The sequence below is a fragment of the Pseudophryne corroboree genome, chromosome 8, assembly GCF_028390025.1.
Source record: "Pseudophryne corroboree isolate aPseCor3 chromosome 8, aPseCor3.hap2, whole genome shotgun sequence".
Lineage (NCBI taxonomy): Eukaryota > Metazoa > Chordata > Amphibia > Anura > Myobatrachidae > Pseudophryne > Pseudophryne corroboree.
Window position 1 is genome coordinate 287,064,437 of NC_086451.1, and position 18,221 is coordinate 287,082,657.

General features: G+C 47.7%; 1 protein-coding gene and 1 long non-coding RNA gene across 3 annotated transcripts in view; one reads left to right on the plus strand and one right to left on the minus strand.

Annotated features, from left to right (window-relative positions):
* Nucleotides 1-18,221, minus strand: part of LOC134948964 (synaptotagmin-like protein 4) — a 354,237-nt gene that overhangs the window by 150,511 nt on the left and 185,505 nt on the right. The window lies entirely within an intron of this gene.
* On the plus strand, nucleotides 9,397-12,265 carry LOC134947722 (uncharacterized). Its single transcript, XR_010182725.1, has 3 exons — nucleotides 9,397-9,744; nucleotides 10,073-10,138; nucleotides 11,362-12,265. It is a non-coding gene; the product is annotated as an uncharacterized LOC134947722 (long non-coding RNA).

The following is an 18,221-nucleotide window of genomic DNA, read 5'->3' on the forward strand; positions in this document are numbered from 1 at the left end:
TCGGTCCGTAGAGTATTTAAAACATAGAGATGATCACCCCAGCCAAAAACATCTTTGGTACCTGTGTTGTAACTAGAGATGTGCAGAGGGCACTTTTTTTGTTTTGGTTTTGAATCTGGATCCTCGCTCGTGTTTTGGATCTGTATTGGTTTTGCCAAAACCACCCTTTCAGGTTTTGGTTTTGGATCTGGATGATTTAAAAAAAAAAAAAACAACTAAAATCACAGAATTTGGGGGTAATTTTGATCCTACGGTATTATTAATCTCAATAACATTAATTTCCACTCATTTCCACTCTATTCTGAACACTGAACACCTCACAATATTGTTTTTAGGCCAAAAGGTTGCACCGAGGTGGCTGGATGACTTTGCTGAGTGACACAAGTGTGCGGCACAAACACCTTGCCCATTTAGGAGTGGCACTGCAGTGTCAGACAGGGTGGCACTTTTAAAAACTAGGCCCCAAAGAGCACATCATGCAAAGAAAAAAAACAGGTGCACCGAGGTCGCTGGGTGACTAAGCTAAGCAGCACAAGTGTGCGGCACAAACACCTGGCCCATCTAGGAGTGGCACTGCAGTGGCAGACAGGATGGCACTTTTAAAAACTAGGCCTCAAACAGCACATCATGCAAAGAAGAAAAAGAGGTGCAATGAGGTAGCTGGATGACTTTGCTAAGCGACACAAGTATGCGGCACAAATACCTGGCCCATCTAGGAGTGGCACTGCAGTGGCAGACGGGACGTCACTTTTAAAAACTAGGCCTCAAACAGCTCATCATGCAAAGAAGAAAAAGAGGTGAAATTAGGTAGCTGGATGGCTAAGCTAAGCGACACAAGTGTGCGGCACAAACACCTGGCCCATCTAGTAGTGGCACGCAGTGGCTGAATGTTGAAAGTGGCACGCAATTTCTCGGGCCACCGACAGCATCTCCTGCACACCCCTGTCATTTTTTATAAATTCTGCACCACCAAATGAATTGTATGTGCAAAACATGGGACGTGCTGGAATTTGCCCAGATGTAACCAGATGTAATGCACGCACAATATTGGTGGACTTATATGGCAGTACCCCTGGACTTATACAGCAGTACCCCTGGACTGGACTTATACGGCAGTACCCCATGACTTATACGGCAGTACCCCTGATCTTATACGGCTGCACCGCTAGACTGAACTTATACGGCAGTACCCCTGGACTTATACGGCAGTACCCCTGGACTTATACGGCAGTACCCGTGGACTGGACTTATACGGCAGTACCCCATGACTTATACGGCAGTACCCCTGATCTTATACGGCTGCACCGCTAGATTGAACTTATACGCGAGTACCCCTGGACTTATACGGCAGTACCCCTGAACTTATATGGCTGCACCGCTAGGCTGAACTTATACGCCAGTACCCCTGGACTAATACGCCAGTACCCCGGACTTGTACGACAGTACCACTGGACTTAAATGGCAGTACCCCTGGACTTATACGGCAGTACTCCTGGACTTATACAGCTGCACCACTGGGCTGGACTTATACAGCAGTACCCCTGAACTTATACAGCTGCACCACTGGACTGGACTTATACGGCAGTACCCCTGGACTTATACGACAATACCCCTGGACTTATATGGCTGCACCACTGGACTAGACTTATACGGCAGTATCCCTGGACTTATACAGCAGCACCACTGGTCTGGACTTATACGGCAGTACCACTGGACTTATACTGCAGTACCACTGGACTTATACGGCTGCACCACTGGACTGGACTTATACGGCAGTACCCCTGGACTTATACGGCAGTACCCCTGGACTTATACGGCAGCACCACTTGACTGGACTTATCCGGCAGTACCCCTGGACTTATACGGCAGCACCACTGGACTTATACTGCTGCACCACTGGACTTATATGGCTGCACCACTGGACTGGACTTATACGACAGTACCCCTGGACTTATACGGCAGAACCACTGGACTGGACTTATACGGCAGTACCCCTGGACTTATACGGCAGTACCACTGGACTTATACAGCAGAACCACTGGACTTATACGGCAGTACCCCTGGACTTATACGGCAGTACCACTGGATTTATACGGCAGCACCACTGGACTGGACTTATACGGCAGTACCACTGGACTTATACAGCAGCACAACTGGACTTATACAGCAGCACCACTGGACTGGACTTATACGGCAGTACCCCCGGTTTCATACGGCAGTACTCCTGGACTTATACGGCTGCACCCCATGACTGGAATTATACGGCAGTACCCCTGGACTTATACGGCAGTACCCATGGACTTATATGGCAGTACCACTGGACTTATACAGCAGAACAACTGGACTTATACGGCAGTACCCCATAATGACTTATACGGCAGTACCCCTGGACTTATACGGCAGCACCACTGGACTGGACTTATACGGCAGTACCCCTGGACTTATACGGCAGTACCACTGGACTTATACAGCAGCACCACTGGACTTATACAGCAGCACCACTGGACTTATACAGCAGCACCACTGGACTTATACAGCAGCACCACTGGACTTATACGGCAGTACTCCATGACTTATACGGCAGCACCACTGGACTGGACTTATACGGCAGTACCACTGGACTTATACAGCAGCACCACTGGACTTATACAGCAGCACCACTGGACTGGACTTATACGGCAGTACCCCTGGACTTATACGACTGCACCACTGGACTGGACTTATACGGCAGTACCCGTGGATTTATACGGCAGTACTCCTGGACTTATATGGCTGCACCCCATGACTGGTCTTATACGGCAGTACCCATGGACTTATACGGCAGTACCACTGGACTTATACAGCAGAACCACTGGACTTATACGGCAGTACCCCATGACTTATACGGCAGTACCCCTGGACTTATACGGCAGCACCACTGGACTCGACTTATACGGCAGTACCCCTGGACTTATACGGCAGTACCACTGGACTTATACAGCAGCACCACTGGTCTTATACAGCAGCACCACTGGTCTTATACAGCAGCACCACTGGACTTATACGGCTGCACCACTGGACTGAACTTATACGGCAGTACCTCTGGACTTATACAGCAGCACCACTGGACTTATACAGCAGCACCACTGGACTGGACTTATACGGCAGTACCCCTGGACTTATACGACTGCACCACTGGACTGGACTTATACGGCAGTACCCGTGGATTTATACGGCAGTACTCCTGGACTTATATGGCAGCACCCCATGACTGGTCTTATACGGCAGTACCCATGGACTTATACGGCAGTACCACTGGACTTATACAGCAGAACCACTGGACTTATACGGCAGTACCCCATGACTTATACGGCAGTACCCCTGGACTTATACGGCAGCACCACTGGACTCGACTTATACGGCAGTACCCCTGGACTTATACGGCAGTACCACTGGACTTATACAGCAGCACCACTGGTCTTATACAGCAGCACCACTGGTCTTATACAGCAGCACCACTGGACTTATACGGCTGCACCACTGGACTGAACTTATACGGCAGTACCTCTGGACTTATACGGCAGCACCACTGGACTGGACTTATACGGCAGTACCCCTGGACTTATACGGCAGTACTCCTGGACTTATACGGCTGCACCCAATGACTGGACTTATACAGCAGCACCAGGACATCACCACTGGACTTATGGCAGCACAGGACACCACCTCTGGACTGATGCAGCACAACACAGCACCACTGAACAAGACTTATACAGCAGCACCACTGGACTTATGGCAGCACAGGACACCACCACTGGACTTATGCCAGCACAGGACACCACCACTGGACGGACAACACTAGACAAGATTGACTTGCTTGCACAGTCTATCTAGCCTTGCAATACTGACCCCACAGGAGTGCGCATTGGGATCAAATAGGTATCGCAAGCTGCCTAACACCTTGAGATGTGCACTAACTTTCCTTAAGATTTTGACTATATAGTCAAAATCTTACAGATTTATCTCACCGTGTGTACACACCTTGAAAGTGTACCATATCTCTCTCAGGAAAGTGTACCACATCTCTCTGTGAAAGTGTACCATATCTCTCTCAAGAAAGTGTACCACAACTTAAATGAAACTAAAGCTCACCAATAAATTCCACTTCACAGTGTGTGAATTGCTGCTGAAGTCATGCTGTCTCTAGAACCCACTTCAATTGCAAAGTTTAGAGAGTGAGGATACTGTAAACATACAGAACAGGAGAATTGTACCTTTGGTCAACAGTGACAATTTTTTAGAACTTGGATATGTCTCAGGGATTTAAGATGGCATATAATAGCCTAGCCTACAGTGCACTGTTTTTCTTGTAAACTTTACATACAGTTTCATATATGATCCTCTTTATTTTACGTGATTGACTGTAAGATCTCACAAAGACTTAATACAGTAGGACCTTGTGGACGAAGGAAGGGTTAGTGTGACTGGATTGGTGTTGATGTCACAATGCATAATCTATTTCATCACGTGGTGCTCCCTTCATCATGGTACAATCCACGACGGGGGTAATTCAGTTCTGATCGTTGCTGTGCATTTCCGCACAGCTGGCAATCAGATCCGAACTACGCATGCATCGGCGCCTAGCGATGTGATGGTGCGAAAAATCTGAACGCGAAGGAGTTCGCAAGGTGATTAACAGGAAGAGGACACTGGTGGGTGGCAATTGACCGTTTTTCCGGGTGTGTCCGAAAAAACGCAGGTGGGCTCAGGTGTTTCAGGGAGGGTGTCTGACGTCAGCTCGGCCCGATCAGCAGGAATCAATCGTACAGGAAGAGTAATATCTGGGCTGCGCAGAGACTGCACAAAATCAGTTTCTGCAGCTCTATTACACAAGCGAATGCACACTTGCACAGCGCTTTTACCCTTCCCCTGTAGGCAGCGACTATCTGATCGCAGGGCAGAAAAAAACGCAGCCCAGCGATCAAATCTGAATTAGGCCCAATATTAGTTTGCCATAGATCACGGTGTTAAATACATTGAGTGATTATTTAATGTAGGAGTGGAAAAAACCCTTCACTCAGAAACAAGGGGCCTGAAAGTAGTCTGAAAACATGACAATTAAAAAGTGAAGCCAAAGTGGAGGGCTAGGAAAAAGCTCACTTGAAATCCATAAAGTTCCTGCATCTGCTCTTTGTAATTCTGGGCCTGATTCTGAGGGGGGAGTAAAACTAAAAAGAGAGAGTAAAGGCACCATACATCAGAAGTCACAATTTATTGTTTCACAGATCCTGTCATTGTATCCCCATAGATATATTGTTTCCCAATCTATATGACTTTGCCCATACATTACAGATTTTTGTTTTTAGTGATCTGCAGATTTTTTCCATCCAAAGTTTGGATCTGCAAATCATGAAAGTGCCCATACATCTCCTCAATTGATTGTCATTTTACAATTAATGTAATGGGTGGTACTACCACTACTAACCCCCGCCCCCTTCTGTTAATAGTTAAAAATCAGAAAAAAATGTGTGTGTTCCCACTCAAAGCATAGCCAGCCCCATACTCTTTGAGCCGGCCCTGGTTCAAAAAATACAGGAAACAAAATGTGTACGGGTGTTCTGTATTTTTTAGAACCGGGGCTTCAGTAACAATGGAGTAATGCCACAGCCAGGGGACACACCTGATGGGGTCCCCCGGCCAAAGCATTCACTCCCCCATCCCTCCCCAACTAGTCAGCGCAGGCTGGGGATTCTTGGGGAAGAGGGGATCCCAAGGCCTGGGCTGAAGCCGGGGCTATCCCCTGCACCCTGGACAGTGGGTGCAAGGTTGATAGTAAAAATAATATTGTCTGTTAACATGGGACTACAGGACCCAGCAAGCATGCCCCAGCATGCTCACATTTGGTGAACAACAAGTGCCAGCATATCCGGACATTAAGGGCCCGCTGGCATCTGTACGCACATTAAGGGCACATGACCGTACTTTCGTCGGTTTCATACGGTAAATTCACCTAGGGGGTGGCGGCCATGTGAGCTCTTTTGCATTGACTGCTGCCCACCCAAGACTCTGGCATCTTCAAATCTTCAGGAGCTCTTCCCAGCTCCTCCTCCGCCGTATGACTGCCTGCCCCCTGTCTCGTGTTGGCTCACTAAGGCCATCTTGAAATTAAAAAATGGTGCAGTGAGTGAGCCAATTAAGGCTCTTGGCACCATTTTTAAATGCGTAGCTCCACCAATCAGGAGCATTCTTGTTCTGAATCCCAGGACCGCCATTGTTGCCACACAGTATTCATACTATGGCATTGACACAGTACCTCGGAACCCCCTACTACCACTGCAGAAGCTATGGCCCGCAGCCGCCACACCCCTGTCTTCCATCCGCGATCAGCAAGCCCTGGCCACAGTGTCATCAAAACAATCGGCCCCAATACATTACAAAAACAAAACCCAACAACCTGTTTAAAAATCTGATCTGGCAATCCCAATCACTGTTTGATCAGGATCGCCGATAGGGAGAGACGATACTGTACATCAACGATTTACTGGGACGATCATCTCCAAAACAGTGAATTGCACCAATATATTGCAGATGTATGAGGCACTTAAGACGAAGCGTGTTAAGTAGTTTCAGAGTGTAGGATGACAGGTCATTCTGCCATTTGCAGAAGATAAACAACATAACAAACAAGGTGAGATAAAAAAACAAACATATTTTCGAAATCATTAGGATTAAGGTACATAAGAAGTTGAAATAATACACCTCCAAGGATCAGGATCCATTCTCTGTAATTATGTAGGGCTTAAGAGGAGCAGAAGAACTGTACTGTAATGCAGCTTGAACTTGTGGAAAGGCCACATATTGTACAACAAGTCCATGGGTGGGAGAATTTTAGGGCCAACATACTACTGTTGTGTAATTGTCTTAATACATTTTTTGTACCATTCCAATTCATGCCACCGAAATACATTACAATCAACAATTAAGTTATTTCTGGAATATATTTATTTCATACCAATGGCTGTACATGAAGAAAGTGTGAGTATTGGAATACTGTGATGGTTGTGGGGAGGGAGGGCAGCACAGCAAAAGCAGCCTGAGGGAGGGGATAAAGGGGGTCATTCAGACCCGAGAGTCTGCGCACACGCACCGGCCACAGTGCGCGTGCGTGACCCTACACCTTGCGGCAATACGGCAGCACGGTGATTGACAGCAGCAGCCGTCAACGCAGCATTTGTGGTCACGGTCCGGACACGCAAGTGTGTCTGGACTGTTTTCAGGGCAGCTGCATGACTTCACACGCAGCCGCTACGATAAAAAAAATGGCGCCAGACCACCTCCCAGCGCAGCCAGGCTGCACAGACAGGGGGTCTACTTTAAACCATAAATTGCAGACGCCTTGGTGGGTGACACCATACACATGCTGGGCGGCCTTGTCCTGTGCTGGGCGGCCCCCAGCATGTGAGTAGATGGACACAGATCTTGCTGCAGGGACCAAGAGCTGCTACCATCTCTGGATAACCCCAAAATCCAGGCCCATGTCAAAGGAAAACAAAGTAAAGCTGCGTACACATTTAGGATTATCTGTTCAATCTGGCTGGTTGGAATTAAAATCTGGTAATATATAGAAGCAACTGACAATCAACCATTTGATCCCAAACACTGGAATACAGACAAAAATGGTTGTTCATACAGAGTGGTTAAATCCATTTGATTTCACTATTTAATAAAAAAAATGGTTTTGTCCATTTTCCAATATTTGGGATCAAATGGTTGATTGTCATTTGCTCCCAGAAATTACCAGATTTTCGTTCTAACAAGCCATATTGTACAGATAATCTTAAAGTGTGTACCCAGTTTAAGCCTCTCTACAACTATTTTCTCCTAGATACATTTCTCCTAAATAAAAACTGCACAGCCACAAGCAACAATCCAGATTTTCACAAAACGTGGCGATAATGACATGTAGGTACAAAGCAGTTTTTAATATGGCAGCCATCATGGGAGATAAGACCCAGTGGTTGAACTCCTAAGGGATTGGAACAAGCATTAGCCTTTAGGTTTCAGCTGTTAGGGGGGCAAGAAAAATCCATATATAACTGCAGCACAGACCACTGTTATAGATGGATCTATCTGTGAGGTCTAGGCAGCCGCTGTCGTTTGCCGGCGGCTGCCTGGTACAATAAAGTTTTTTGTTTTATTTATTGAGACAAGGTGCTCATTATGTTATGATATCACGTGTGCCGCACCTTTGACAGAAGAGTCTCCTGCAGCGTATAGAGGGGCAGCCAGAAGACAAATGAGAAGGTAAGTATCTGTGAGCTGCAAGCCGCTGAAGCTGTACAGTCACTGGGTAGCTAAAGAAACAAGAGGGCTGGCTGAAGAGACACTGGGTGGATGGAGAGACAAGAAGGCTGACTCAGGAGACACTGGGTGGCTGGAGAGACAAGGGGGCTAGCTGGGGAGACACTAGGTGGCTGGAGAGACAAGGAGGCTAGCTGAAAAGACACTGGGTGGCTGGAGATACATGGAGGGTGGCTGATCAGACACTTGATGGCTGGAGAACAAGTGGTCTGGCTGGGGAGACACTGGGAGGCTGGCGAGACAATGGAGCTGGCTGGGTAGATACTGAGTGGCGGGAGAGAAAAGGGGGCTGGCTGGGGAGACACTGGGTGGCTGGAGAGACATAGGGAGGCTGGCTGGGGAGACACTGGGTGGCTGGAGAGACATAGGGAGGCTGGCTGGGGAGACACTGGGTGGCTGGAGAGACATAGGTAGGCTGGCTGGGGAGACACTGGGCGGCTGGAGAGACATAGGGAGGCTGACTGGGGAGACATTGGGTGGCTGGAGAGACATAGGGAGGCTGGCTGGGGAGACACTGGGTGGCTGGAGAGACATAGGGAGGCTGGCTGGGGAGACACTGTGTGGCTGGAGAGATATAGGGAGGCTGGCTGGGGAGACACTGTGTGGCTGGAGAGACATAGGGAGGCTGGCTGGGGAGACACTGGGTGGCTGGAGAGACATAGGGAGGCTGGCTGGGGAGACACGGCGGCTGGAGAGATATAGGGGGTAATTCCAAGTTGATCGCAGCAGGAAATTTTTTAGCAGTTGGGCAAAACCATGTGCACTGCAGGGGAGGCAGATATAACATTTGCAGAAAGAGCTAGATTTGGGTGGGTTATAGTGTTTCTGTGTAGGGTAAATACTGGCTGCTTTATTGTTACACTGCAAATTAGATTGCAGATTGAACACACCACACCCAAATCTAACTCTCTCTGCAAATGTTAAATCTGCCTCCCCTGCAGTGCACATGGTTTTGCCCAACTGCTAAAAAATTACCTACTGCGATAAACTTGGAATTACCACCATAGGGAGGCTGGCTGGGGAGACACTGGATGGCTGGACAGACTAGGGGGCTGGCTGGCAAAAAAGAAGGCTGGCAATGGGGATGAGGGAGGGGGGCGAGAGGCACCTCTGAATACCTGTTATTAACTTATGCTGGCAAGACCTATAGTTTCATTATGGAAACTGAGATTTCTGGTCACTTGACAGCAGATTCCAGGGTTTTACCACTGAATAAACTTATCTTTAGCCCAAGCATGAATGGAGAGTAAATGGCCAAAATACAAAGAAAACAAAGAATATAATAAAGAAGCCCAGAAAGCACAGACAGGCATGGGGAAATGGTGGCATCATAAGAGTCACTACGAGGGAAAAACATAAATAGGATCAAAGCAGGTGTCTTTAACCAACAAAAAAAAAACAGAAGTAAGCACAGAGAAGATAATTTAATTCAGTAATGTTATTAATAATATCTTTTAAAAGATGAAATACTAAAACACCCACCCTTTTGTGCAAACATAAAGCTGTGCAGTAGCAATAGAATAGACATAACATTTACCAAGAAAAGGGTGTTAGGAGAAAGATGCTTCTTAGGACACTTTATTTCTCTGTATGCTTCTCTTTTATGCTTGCATTCACATCGGTGGGGCTGTTAATGTAATGTGGTGACTGATTGGTGGAGGGGGGGACTAGAGTATTTGCTCGTTGGTTTCCAGAAGGCATGTGAATAATTCTTATTCTTTTCCCAAGCAAGGTCTCAACTCTCAACACATTTCAAGATTTTTCTAATACGCAACAGAGCTTAAGGCAGTAGCAGCAGGTATGCAACGCTCCAAGAAAGGTGGTGTTTAGTATTTAGAGGAAACTATCCTACGCTGCCATAGGTTCTTCCTGACAACAGAAACAGCCCTGCTTCAAGCTGCTCTCCCAATCTGCCCCAGCCTATTAAGGCCTCCACATATGGTACGAAGGGGATCGGTATGTGATACTGCCGCACGGGATGCCAAATGTCAGCATACCAACATCGGCATCCGGGCACTAGAATGCCGGCAGGGGGCGAGAGCAATGAAGCCTCTTGTGAGCTCAGTGGCGAGTTTCGCTCACCACAGGTTCTATTCTCCCTCTATGGGTGTCGTGGACACCTATAGAGGGGGAACCACCTACCTCGCCGGTATTCTGGCGGTGGTATAGTACCCCCGGCGGGATCCCGGCAGCGGTATTGAGACAGCCACAATCCTGACGGGCAGTATGTTAACCGCATACCGATACCATGTATATCTACAATGCGACCAACAATCCAAGATAAGACGCAGTGAAGTATGATCCCATGTGAGCGCTATATCCTGCATACACACAGAACGATATCGCTGTTTTATCGTTCCAATGCGTGGGATTGTCAGCTATATTGTTCTGTTTGTGGGAGCCTTTACACTGCTGGAGTGCAGCATGTCAACATCCCAGGGGGGTGGGATGCGAGGGGTGGATAATGACATGGCATAGACATCTAAGAGAAAAGGGGTTAAGAGCATGCGACATGAGCAGAGTCAGGCTGGTGGTAAGGCGGGTGGCAGTTAGAATGGCAAGTGGCAATTGGTTGGGGGGAGACAGTGACATTTTGTTTACAAAATATCCTGCGTGATATCTGTCACCAATTTCCTTTGGCTTAACCGTATTAAAAGTGTTTTGAAAATTGATTTTCCCTTTGACTAAAACGTGCGCTTATGTTTGAAAATTGTTGAAAAAGGTTGAATACATTTCCCTGGGGTGCAGAGATGCTTTACTAATACCCTGCCACGACCGTCATGTTAATCCGCTTCTGAGGCCATACACGCTCCTATTATGATTCCTGATTCTCAGATACCTTGAGATTGTTATACTTGTATTCTACATACAGATCATGAGGATCTCACTGTGACTTGACAGACAACGCCCACAAGTTGTGTAATATAAAACAAAATTACAGCATCACACAGTCAGAAATACATTTTAATACTCTGCTGTGTGCGTTTCTTATTTGACTACTTCCTATTGTTTGTTTCTTAGGTGGAGGATATTGACACAACATTTGCAATCCAGTGGAACAAAAACTGAAAGTGGAGAAGCAAAATTCAGAAACTGACTAGGACTGTGCCAGCAACAATTATGCCGTTTACAATGCGCTTGCAGGCAGTCACCCTGGTACAGATGAGCTGCTAATAAACTATGACACTTAGGGCCTAATTCATGTTTGGATGTAATGACGAGGCCGCAAGTACAATTCTGTGTAATTAAAATGCAAAGACAGCAGGAAGCGTCTGTAGGCGATAGACGTCGCCTGCATTTACATGATTCCAAATGCTGTGTCTGCGGATCACCTTCGCGACCATCGGTCGTGATTCGCAATATTTTTAGGCACCGGTCTGCCTGAGGTATGGGCCCTACACACAACGCGATGTCCCGCCGCGGTGCCCGACAGTCGATACGGCCGACCCGGCGGCGTGGGGGGGGGTGACTAGGAGTGAACTTTCTTCACTCCCCAAGTCACCCATCCCCATAGCCCTGCAAGCTAATATGGACGATATTGTCCATATTGGCTTGCATGCATAAACGAGCCAGCACCAACGATGAACGAGCGAGGGGCCGCGCACCGTTCATCGTTGGTGCCTACACACTGAAAGATATTAACGATATCTTGTTCATTAATGAACGAGAACATTCATATCTTTCAGTGTAATCGCTAAGTGTGTAGGGCCCATAATCTGAAGCTTACTTAGACTGGCCGTCCAATCTGGACACCGACGACACAGACCCTGGGCCCGTCACATCGTACAAATCTGAATGAGTAATCTGCCACCATCTAAAAGAAAACCCTATAAGTTCAACACCCAAAGAGCCAGAGGGTTAAAATCACATCACATTATATTCAATGTTGATTGTCGGAAGTGTGTTTTGCCTTGCAGTAAGTATATTTTTCATGATCCTGTTCTGTGTGCCAATATCATATTTTTCAATGAAGCAATTGAGTTGTGAGTGGGGTACTGAGTGAGTGGGGTACTATGGATACAGAGAAAGGGATAAGACCTGCCAATTTCAATATATTTCCCACAATGTGGTTCACTTAAGCAGCCAGCAAGATGAGTGCAGCACCACATAACCTCAATGCAGCAATAATTGGCCGGATTTAGAGGTGGACGCAGTTCTTTTCCAGATTTGTGGCTGCGATAATGTGCACATGCTAGTATTCGCTTTCCCCTTGTGTACATGCATGCACCGGAATGTGCAAGCCCTGAGACGCCCACTTTCATTGGCCGTGGACAGTGTAAATCCACCAGTGGTTGTGAACACTCCACCATTGCCTCATTGTCGCTCTCACAATTGCCACTTGCACCAGCTTATGACAGGCACAGCGCCTCCTTCTCAGCTCTGGCTAAGCATGGCCTCTGTGGCTGCGATACTGCCATAATGCCCAGGGTTACAATCAGAAGTCTTGGGGTGACAATCAACCTTTGCTGTCATTTTAGTGTAGTTAGATTATACTGTGCAATAAATAAACTACTCTGGAGATGCTAGCATACAACGTACAGACAATTCTAAAGGCAACTGTGCAAAGCTGAGCTCACTCATTTAAGCCATACCTAACATGAATAAAGTTACAGTAAGCCATATTTGTTGTTAAATATAATATACTGAACTATAGTACAGTATATCTGATGCCAAGAATAACATGCGGAACTACAGTATATTAGTTGTCTGCGAAAGACAGCCAAATGCTTAGTACCAAGAAAACTACACCAAACCATAACTAGTGCCTACTGTAGAAAACAGAGCCACACCCTATGCCAGAAATATGAAGTGGATTCATATGTGGTACCAACAATAATATGCCAAGTCACGTATGGTGTCTGTGTTGCATCAAATTTAGTTCCAAGTAAATTATCCAGCGCTATATATGGAGCCATGTATTATGATGATCCATATCTGGTGTTAAGTGAGAAACAAATCTCCATGAGCTAGTTACAGGTTGATAGCACCTCCGAGACATGGGAAGGCAGGTGTACAGGAAGGATAACAAGGCTTGAGCTGGCTCCCATATGTGAATGACAGCATCTGACAATTTGTTTTCTAAGCAGTGATCAACTAAACTTAACCCTGTAGACCTACCTACTGCGGATCCTATGGGTCCCATACTCAGATGATATCCTGTACTGTCCAGAGTGATGGAAGCCCTGTTAGTGCCATGTTATGTATCATAAAACAATCCCACAGCACATAACTTTATGAACATTATACTTTCATAGTGCCCCATGGCAGCCTCATGCACATAGATTGCCACCTAGATAATACCACTAGCATCTTTCTCTCAGACAGACAGGAGCATGTGCAATTATCCTCAGAAACTCTTACTACACTTGCATTGCGTACTAAATTGCAAGTACATGAGAACCCCATTGCGAAGCATTTGCAAATATGGACATAGTCTATACGGAGTCAGAGCTGGATTAAGGGCCTCATGGGCCTAGGACTGAAATGGTCAAGGGCATAGGTGTGCGCAGGGGGGGGTGCCTGGTGCGCACAGGCACCCCCTAATGTATACAAGACAATCTCACATGCCTGATGCAGCGATAGCCGAGCAGGCTGATTACTGTCCCCTCTGCACTGCACCCTGTCAGGACTGCATTACTGACCGGAGGCATGGGTTAATCAAGGGTGCCACTGCCACCGGCTTTCAAACTCCAGGCTCCACCTCCATGTACAAAAACAGCGTGATGTGACATGATTACGTCATGCTGCTCGCACGCCCACCCGCCACATGCCCACCTCTCTCCTTCTATGCTATGCCAATGCCAGCCACTGATGAGGATCAGCATGCAGCCAGCGTTCCTCTTAGGAAGACAAATTCAATACTGGCAGGCAGTCGGCAGCAACATTGACACGTCACTCGTTTTTCCAGCAGCAGCAGCACTAGTCTGCGACTGTCAGTGAGTGGCTGACTTGTAAGTAAGCTACTGCAGCTTGCAGGGGAAAGAGAGGGGGAGCCAGACCAGGCTGAGGAGGAGCAGTGTAATTGCAGTGAGTGCCATCAGGGGTGTTTGTTTGGTGCACACCACAACATCTGACAATGTATCTGCTTTATTAGGATTGGTACAAGGGTGGATATTTTGTATTGCGTTGACCGACAATAGATGGTGGTAGACACGCCCAAAAGGCGGTGCTAGACACATCCCTCCGATGGTGCACCCCCTAATAAAATGTGCTGCGCACGCCTGTGGTCAAGGGCCTATTATGAGAATCAGAGTTGGTGTGACCAGTCCTGTGTGGGCATGGGCAGTACCATGTAGATCCCATACATTATCAGCCCCAATGTCTCCCTAAATATGTAAAAGTTCAAATATTGTATAATTGTGTGAAAAATAGAAATACAATTTCTCTAACGTCCTAAGTGGATGCTGGGGACTCCGAAAGGACCATGGGAATAGCGGCTCCGCAGGAGACTGGGCACAAAAGTAAAAGCTTTAGGACTACCTGGTGTGCACTGGCTCCTCCCCCTATGACCCTCCTCCAAGCCTCAGTTAGATTTTTGTGCCCGGCCGAGAAGGGTGCATTCTAGGACTCTCCTGAGTTTCTAAGAAAAAGTTTAGTTTTTTGAACATTTCTGATACTACAAGTACCACAAAAAAGGGTATTATGTGGGGTGTGAAAAAACTACCCGTAGTTTTTCCTGAATCAGATGAATTAAATGAGGTGTGTGATGAAACGTGGGTTTCCCCCGATAAAAAACTGCTAATTTCTAAAAAATTATTGGCATTATACCCTTTCCCGCCAGAGGTTAGGGCGCGTTGGGAAACACCCCCTAGGGTAGATAAGGCGCTCACACGCTTATCAAAACAAGTGGCGTTACCATCTCCTGATACGGCCGCCCTCAAGGAACCAGCTGATAGGAAGCTGGAAAATATCCTAAAAAGTATATACACACATACTGGTATTATACTGCGACCAGCAATCGCCTCAGCCTGGATGTGCAGTGCTGGGGTGGCTTGGTCGGATTCCCTGACTGAAAATATTGATACCCTGGACAGGGATAATATATTATTGACTATAGAGCATTTAAAGGATGCATTTCTATATATGCGAGATGCACAGAGGGATATTTGCACTCTGGCATCAAGAGTAAGTGCGCTGTCCATTTCTGCCAGAAGAGGGTTATGGACGCGACAGTGGTCAGGTGATACGGATTCCAAACGGCATATGGAAGTATTGCCGTATAAAGGGGAGGAGTTATTTGGGGTCGGTCTATCGGACCTGGTGGCCACGGCAACGGCTGGGAAATCCACCTTTTTACCCCAGGTCGCCTCTCAGCAGAAAAAGACACCGTCTTTTCAGGCTCAGTCCTTTCGTCCCCATAAGGGCAAGCGGGCAAAAGGCCACTCATATCTGCCCCGGGGCAGAGGAAGGGGAAAAAGACTGCAGCAGGCAGCCTCTTCCCAGGAACAAAAGCCCTCCCCCGCTTCGGCCAAGTCCTCAGCATGACGCTGGGGCCTTACAAGCGGACTCAGGCACGGTGGGGGCCCGTCTCAAGAATTTCAGCGCGCAGTGGGCTCACTCGCAAGTGGACCCCTGGATCCTGCAGGTAGTATCTCAGGGGTACAAATTGGAATTCGAGACGTCTCCCCCTCGCCGGTTCCTGAAGTCTGCCATACCAACGTCTCCCTCCGTCAGGGAGGCGGTATTGGAAGCCATTCACAAGCTGTATTCCCAGCAGGTGATACTCAAGGTACCCCTCCTACAACAGGGAAAGGGGTATTATTCCACGCTGTTTGTGGTACCGAAGCCGGACGGCTCGGTGAGACCTATTTTAAATCTGAAATCCTTGAACACTTACATACAAAGGTTCAAATTCAAGATGGAGTCACTCAGAGCAGTGATAGCGAACCTGGAAGAAGGGGACTATATGGTGTCTCTGGACATCAAGGATGCTTACCTCCATGTCCCAATTTGCCCTTCTCACCAAGGGTACCTCAGGTTTGTGGTACAGAACTGTCACTATCAGTTTCAGACGCTGCCGTTTGGATTGTCCACGGCACCCCGGGTCTTTACCAAGGTAATGGCCGAAATGATGATTCTTCTTCGAAGAAAAGGCGTCTTAATTATCCCTTACTTGGACGATCTCCTGATAAGGGCAAGGTCCAGAGAACAGTTAGAGGTCGGAGTAGCACTATCTCAAGTAGTACTACAACAGCACGGGTGGATTCTAAATATTCCAAAATCGCAGCTGATTCCGACGACACGTCTGCTGTTCCTAGGGATGATTCTGGACACAGTCCAGAAAAAGGTGTTTCTCCCGGAGGAGAAAGCCAGGGAGTTATCCGACCTAGTCAGGAACCTCCTAAAACCAGGCCAAGTGTCAGTGCATCAATGCACAAGGGTCCTGGGAAAAATGGTGGCTTCTTACGAAGCGATTCCATTCGGCAGATTTCACGCAAGAACTTTTCAGTGGGATCTGCTGGACAAATGGTCCGGATCGCATCTTCAAATGCATCAGCGGATAACCCTGTCTCCAAGGACAAGGGTGTCTCTCCTGTGGTGGTTGCAGAGTGCTCATCTTCTAAAGGGCCGCAGATTCGGCATTCAGGACTGGGTCCTGGTGACCACGGATGCCAGCCTGAGAGGCTGGGGAGCAGTCACACAGGGAAGAAATTTCCAGGGCTTGTGGTCAAGCATGAAAACGTCACTTCACATAAATATCCTGGAACTAAGGGCCATTTACAATGCCCTAAGTCAGGCAAGGCCTCTGCTTCAGGGTCAGCCGGTGTTGATCCAGTCGGACAACATCACGGCAGTCGCCCACGTAAACAGACAGGGCGGCACAAGAAGCAGGAGGGCAATGACGGAAGTTGCAAGGATTCTTCGCTGGGCGGAAAATCATGTGATAGCACTGTCAGCAGTGTTCATTCCGGGAGTGGACAACTGGGAAGCAGACTTCCTCAGCAGACACGACCTCCACCCGGGGGAGTGGGGACTTCACCCAGAAGTCTTCCACATGATTGTGAACCGTTGGGAAAAACCAAAGGTGGACATGATGGCGTCCCGCCTCAACAAAAAACTGGACAGATATTGCGCCAGGTCAAGGGACCCTCAGGCAATAGCTGTGGACGCTCTGGTAACACCGTGGGTGTACCAGTCAGTGTATGTGTTCCCCCCTCTGCCTCTCATACCCAAGGTACTGAGAATCATAAGAAGGAGAGGAGTAAGGACTATACTCGTGGCTCCGGATTGGCCAAGAAGGACTTGGTACCCGGAACTTCAAGAGATGCTCACGGAGGACCCGTGGCCTCTACCTCTAAGAAAGGACCTGCTCCAGCAGGGACCCTGTCTGTTCCAAGACTTACCGCGGCTGCGTTTGACGGCATGGCGGTTGAATGCCGGATCCAGAAGGAAAAAGGCATTCCGGATGAAGTCATCCCTACCCTGATCAAAGCCAGGAAGGATGTAACTGTGCAACATTATCACCGTATTTGGCGTAAATATGTTGCGTGGTGTGAGGCCAGGAAGGCCCCTACAGAGGAATTTCAACTGGGTCGTTTCCTGCATTTCCTGCAAACAGGACTTTCTATGGGCCTAAAATTAGGGTCCATTAAGGTTCAAATTTCGGCCCTGTCGATATTCTTCCAGAAAGAGCTAGCTTCAGTTCCTGAAGTTCAGACGTTTGTCAAGGGGGTACTGCATATACAGCCTCCTTTTGTGCCTCCAGTGGCACCTTGGGATCTCAATGTAGTTTTGGGGTTCCTAAAATCACATTGGTTTGAACCACTCACCACTGTGGACTTAAAATATCTCACATGGAAAGTGGTAATGCTGTTAGCCCTGGCTTCAGCCAGGCGTGTCTCAGAATTGGCGGCTTTATCCTATAAAAGCCCTTACCTAAT